The sequence below is a fragment of the Equus caballus genome, chromosome 15 (assembly GCF_041296265.1).
Source record: "Equus caballus isolate H_3958 breed thoroughbred chromosome 15, TB-T2T, whole genome shotgun sequence".
NCBI classification, from domain to species: domain Eukaryota; kingdom Metazoa; phylum Chordata; class Mammalia; order Perissodactyla; family Equidae; genus Equus; species Equus caballus.
Window position 1 is genome coordinate 10,879,892 of NC_091698.1, and position 6,166 is coordinate 10,886,057.

The following is a 6,166-nucleotide window of genomic DNA, read 5'->3' on the forward strand; positions in this document are numbered from 1 at the left end:
ATAATCAGAAAACAATAATAAGCACTGTTTCTGAGTACTTCCCATGTGCTAGGCTCTTTTCTCTGTGTGTGTGTGTGTGCGTGTGTGTACGTGCACACACGTACGTGTATGCATGTGGGTTTATGTGCATGTGTCTTTAATGTGTCATGTAATATTCAAACAATACCTCTGAAGCAGGTGCTGTTATCATTCTGACTTGATAGAAATTCATTTCAGATATAGTTTCATGTCTGAGCAGTGTTTTGTATACAGATAGGACAAAAAATGAAATATGCTCAGAATACTGTATTTGCATTATTTTCTTGCTTATGTCTTTTCAAATCATTAGGAAAGTTTGAATGCATATTGCTACTTTTTAAGTATAATTGAGTTCATAGCACACTCATTTCTAAGCTAGTTAATATCTATCCTACACATCAATTATACTCATATTCCTTATCAACTCCTTTAAATATGTCATGATATTATTTCCTGTATATTTAGGGAAATTCAGTTAACATCTGCCTCTCCCATGAAATTCCATTGCATTTGAGTCAATTATCAATAAAAAACAATTACTTTGAATCAATTGCTAACCTACCCACTAAGTCTGATATTCAAAATTTTTATGACAGAACGTATATCAAGTGGATAACATATTTCAGATGTTTTATAAAACTTCAAAAGATAAGAATGGTGTTGTCATTTGTGTAAAATATAAGTACGCACATCAGATTTAATGTTCTCTGGGATTTTTCATACCAATACTTTTCAAAGTAGATATTTTTCATTGCGATGTGATTTGATGTTTTTTTCTCTTTTATTTGTCTTACAGTCAAAACTTCTTGTAAAGACATAACATAGGAGCATATCAGTAATTGTTTAATCTATTAGTGTGTAGTCTTATCAATATTAGTAAATGTTTCATCTCTAGTTAAATGTCAATTTAAAAAATTCTGTATTCTTTATTTGTGTAAAGAGAGATGTGGAACAGATGCAAAATAATATATTTCAGTCTACTTAAGTCAGAATTAATGGATAATGTTATGTTTTGAAAATTTTGGTAGAAAATGATAAAATGGAATTCAGTGTAATGTAATCATTGACTAAGTGATACATTAGGACTAGTTTTTTTTAGGGAAGAAAAGATTGGAATATGACTACAGCTAGAAAACAGTTTCAAGCAGGGGTGAAATCAATGGACCATTTGAATAATAACCAGCTACAAAGAGTTTTTTCACTAAGTGGAATAAACCTATGAAGTCCTAAGTAGTTTAATAAACAAAACTAAACAGTTTGGCTACTTGTACAGACTAGTTGGATTCCTGGTGAAATCAATTTAGGGTCTCACACAGCCTATCCATGAATGAAATCTTTTATTGAGACGGGTGTACATCTTAGCACACACATTTTATTCAGAAGTGGTTATTGCTTGAATGGGGTGGGATATGCCTAGAAAACATAATTATGGACTATTCTTTTATTTACATTAAATTTTCTTAATATGAAATGTTCTACATGATTTATTACAATGTTACTCGGTTTCAATATCTTAACACAGTCTAAGTTGCCATTATAAAGTGGCTATTTTAGGCTAAAAAATGTTCATGCAGAAAATAATTAAGTGAACAAAGGTTAATTTTTGCACTGAAGTGACTGACTGAAATCATTGATTTCTTCTTTCAAGTGGTAAACACTTTGGATATGTATACTTTTCTCCCTTTTTTTCTGAGGAAGCTTGGCCCTGAGCTAACATCCGTGCCCACCTTCCTCTGCTTTGTATGTGGGACACCTGTCATACTATGGCTTGATAAGCAGTGCCTAGGTTCACACCTGGGATCTGAACTGGCAAACCCTGGGCTGCTGAAGCAGAGTGTGTGAACTTAACTGCTATGCCACTGGGCGGGCCCAATACTTTGCATATATATAAAGACACAAAATCTTAAATTACACAGTAAAAGTTTCTTTGAAAGAATCTTACATACAAAAAACTCTTGGCTTTTATTCATATTGAAGGATAGATCACATACACCAAATTTGCAGAAATACTTATAAAGCAAATATTGAAGTAACCACTAACCATGTAAAAATGATATTGTTAGCATCTATGATTCCTCAGAAAAGAATTAATAAAATGTAGTTCAATTTCCATAAGTTAATAAAACTGACAAAAATATTCTGATACTGACTATTGATTTTGAATGCATTAAATATTTACTTCTTTAGATTTAAAATATAAGTGATGTTTTAAATTATCTATATAGATTGAGTTAATTTCTTTTACAGTGCTTCATTATTGTTATTTTTGGATAGACATAAACAATAGATTGCATTTTCTTTAAGTTTTATCCAAATAAATATTGCACGCGAAAATAAAGTTTCATGGCCCATTTATTTATTCCTGCATTTCACAAATATTATTGCCAGCCACAGTTCCAGGCATCTGGTTCATTGCAGTGAAGCAAATAACGATCCGCCATCATCAAGATTAAATTTTGATTAGTGAGATGACAGTAAAGAAAAAATATAGTTCATAAATTGATTATCAAATATGCTGAAAGATGAAAAGTGTTTTGCAAAAGATAAAATGAGCACAGTAAGGAGGGCCAGGAAAGTGGTGTTGTTAGTGGGAGCGCCGTGATTATAAACATTGTATTTAGGAGTAGAGCTCTTAAAGAAGGTGACATTTGGGAAAAGACTGGGCTCGAGTAAAGAATATGGAATCAAGAGTTTGTGACTCTACAAAGAGCTGGTGCCCACTCAATATTATGAATATTATCACTGATTCAATGAAATAAATGCCCATCTTCTTGAACATGCACACTTTGAAAGCTCCTTGAGAGTCCTTAGACTTTCATGGCAAATTATGCATCACTAGCTCTCTTTTATTATGCAGATATATGGAAATGAGCTTGAGGCTTCCAGTACTTTTTATTCCTTTGCTCTTATTTATTTATATTTTTATTTTTTTATGTAATGGGAAAATTCATGATGGGACTTGAGAATCACACTTACAGTAGCGACTTCATTTTGATGGGACTGTTCTTTTCTTCCGAAACAAATCTACTTTTCTATTCCTTTATATTGATTATTTTTATTATGACTGTAGCAGAAAATACAGTCATGATTCTCCTTATCCACAGGGACTCACGGCTTCATACTCCAATGTATTTCCTGCTCAGCCATCTCTCTTATATGGATATCTTGCATATTTCCAATATTGTTCCCAAAATTGTCACTAATATTCTATTAGGCAGCAGAACTATTTCCTTTGTTGGTTGTGGCTTCCAGATATTTCTATCCCTCACCCTCTTGGGTGGTGAGTGCCTTCTCCTGGCAGCAATGTCCTGTGATCGCTATGTAGCCATCTGTCACCCACTGCGCTATCCCATTCTTATTAATAGCTATGTCAGCAGTCTCATGGCTACAGGGTCCTGGCTTGTTGGGACTATCAACTCCATAGTTCACACAGCTTACACACTCCATCTTCCTTTCTGTGGCTCAAGAATTATTGATCACTTTTTCTGTGAAGTCCCTGCAATGTTGAAATTGTCCTGTGTGGACACAACACACTATGAACGAGGAGTTTATGTAAGTGGCATCATTTTTCTGCTCATCCCTTTTTCCCTAATCCTTGCTTCTTATGTCCAAGTTCTCCTTACTGTCCTCTGAATGAAATCATTTGAAGCACAGAAAAAGTCGTTTTCCACCTGTTTTTTCCACATGGTTGTGGTCATAATGTACTATGGGCCATTTATTTTCACATACATGAGGCCTAAGTCATACCACACTCCAGGCCAGGATAAGTTCCTGGCCATATTCTATACCATCCTCACTCCCACACTCAACCCAATCATCTACAGCTTTAGGAATAAAGATGTTTGGGGGGCGATGAAAAATATGCTTAAAAATAACGTTATGCATAAAAATAGAAAAAATGCTTCATCTGTGTGTTTTATGTATTTCTATATTCAATACCTAGAAGAACTCCATCATTAGTTTCTCCTGAGAAGAAAATTGTAGTCTCCATCTCTCTAAGTATGGAAAGAAGTGCATATTTCCAAACTTTTGATAAAGCTTTCACATGCCATTGCTTTGTAAATACATCGTCATATGATGTGCTGTTCACTCTGAGATCCTAGTTACAATCACCCAAGTTCCTTATAAAGGTAAATGATGACCAATGTCCTCCAGCTTCTTCCCATCAAAATTTTAAAAATTTGTGAGAATTGTTTTTTTTTAATACATCTAGACACAGGTTATACAACAAATGTATTTCCATAAAATTATCTGTATTTTCTTTAAATGTAGTAAAATTATACCTAAGGATGCCAAAGAGTGTGGCAGGTATCTGAGATGTCAATGTAACTGGCTATGATAATATAAATATAATTATTTTATAATAGAGAGAATACTGTATTCATCATGATATCTACCATGAAGAATACTGAATGCAGAACAAAAAAGTCACTTGTCGTGTTGTGTAGGTAATTAGTTGCGTAAATTCAGAGAGGAGAGGTCATCCATGGGAGTCAACATAAGAAACAAGGTTTTAATTAACTTGTGACTTTGTTGCATTCTTGTTTGCATTGTTTCCTTTTATATTTTAGTGAAATGGAAATATGAGATCAGAGATAAATTTTTCTTTAATAAAATGAATTTTGCACCTTAGTAACCATGTTTCTATATATTTAGCCCACTGTAGTTACTATTTTTTTCTTTAAATAAAGATTGAATATGTAAAATGTGGAGTTGAGAGTTTCTATGCTATTAGCTTGCCTAGGATATTTGCATAACTCTTAAATTGAGTCATCTCCAAGGTCTACACTTAGTTTTTTCATTGTACATAGTGTTGCTTCCTAATATCTGCTTACTCCACACCCTTTTCCTCTTCTCTCTAGTGACCCACGACAAGACTAGATGCCCTTCCCCTTGAAGACAATGCACCCGTGAGTATGTCTGTAACTATATCATGATAATCTCATTCTCTAACTTTCTCATGGTGGATTTCTTGAGAAAGGGAGTATATATACATCCTTGTATTTCATATCTTATATTTCCATCAGCAATTAAATGTGAGGCCTACCATCAATATGATTTAATTTTCCATTTAAAATTTTGCGTTTGGATGCCAAAAAGAGTATCCCATTCAAAACTGACATTCAATCATTTCATCAATGATGAAGTTTTCATTCTAAGGAAATAGTTAAAAGATGGGGTACAGGAAATTTAAAAAAAATTTCAAAACTAAAGAGTAGCACAAACTATCTTTGCAGAGAATGAAAGTAAAACATATTTACTAATTTGATAGGAGTGTACTGATGCATTTTATATACCAGTAAGTACAAGATAGAATAAGCACTTTTATTTTCTCCCTGAACTCTAACTTATTCCTTCACTCACTATTTTTAAGTTCTCTAAGAAAGGGTGTACATGACTTCATAAAAATTGTGACAAAGGTTATTACTGACCTTAGGTCATTCCACAAGACCAACTTGCAACTATCCACAGAGAACACAATATTGTGAGGAGTCCAGAACATGAATGTGGAGATGAAACACCACCCTGAACCACAGAGACTAAAAAAGATGACATTAGAAGAGTAAGATGAAAGTCTATGCTCCAACCACTTTGTCTCTCACCCCAGGCTGGTATGGCACCACATTGAGAGGACCCTTCTGGGCATATGATTCACTCAGTAGGAAAAAGAAAGCCCAAAGCAGACATGTATTCTCCCACAGTATTGTGGAATTCATATCAGCAGGCCCACTCAACCTTAACTCATGAAGGTCATGGAGGCAATCAGCAGGGTTTGTCCACTGGATATCAGCTTGTGATGGAGAAGGGAAGTGATGCATCAATTAGCACTTGGATCTTGGAAAATTGAGTTCCTACTCACAGTGATGCATAAGTATAAATCCTAACCAGTGGCTTTGCACTTTTGGAGAGAGAGATGGTGGCTCTGCCTGATGAAACAAGTTGATTGGCATTATTGCTTTATTTGGGTTCACAAAGGTGAGCCTTTTTGGGTCTTGAAGGCTGTTCTTCCATACCATTCATTTATGGAAACTAATTCACAGGTCAAATTACTGCTGAGTGTATATTCCTGGCCATACATGACATAGAAGCCTGTGTGTAGCACCTAGAAAGCTGTGTAGCTCATCAGAACTCAAGCTGTGAGCCCAGT

General features: G+C 34.5%; 1 pseudogene; it reads left to right on the forward strand.

Annotated features, from left to right (window-relative positions):
* The first annotated feature begins 2,967 nt into the window (after positions 1 to 2,967).
* LOC138917780 (olfactory receptor 2AJ1-like) lies at positions 2,968 to 3,978 on the forward strand (annotated as a pseudogene).
* Positions 3,979 to 6,166: the final 2,188 nt, after the last annotated feature.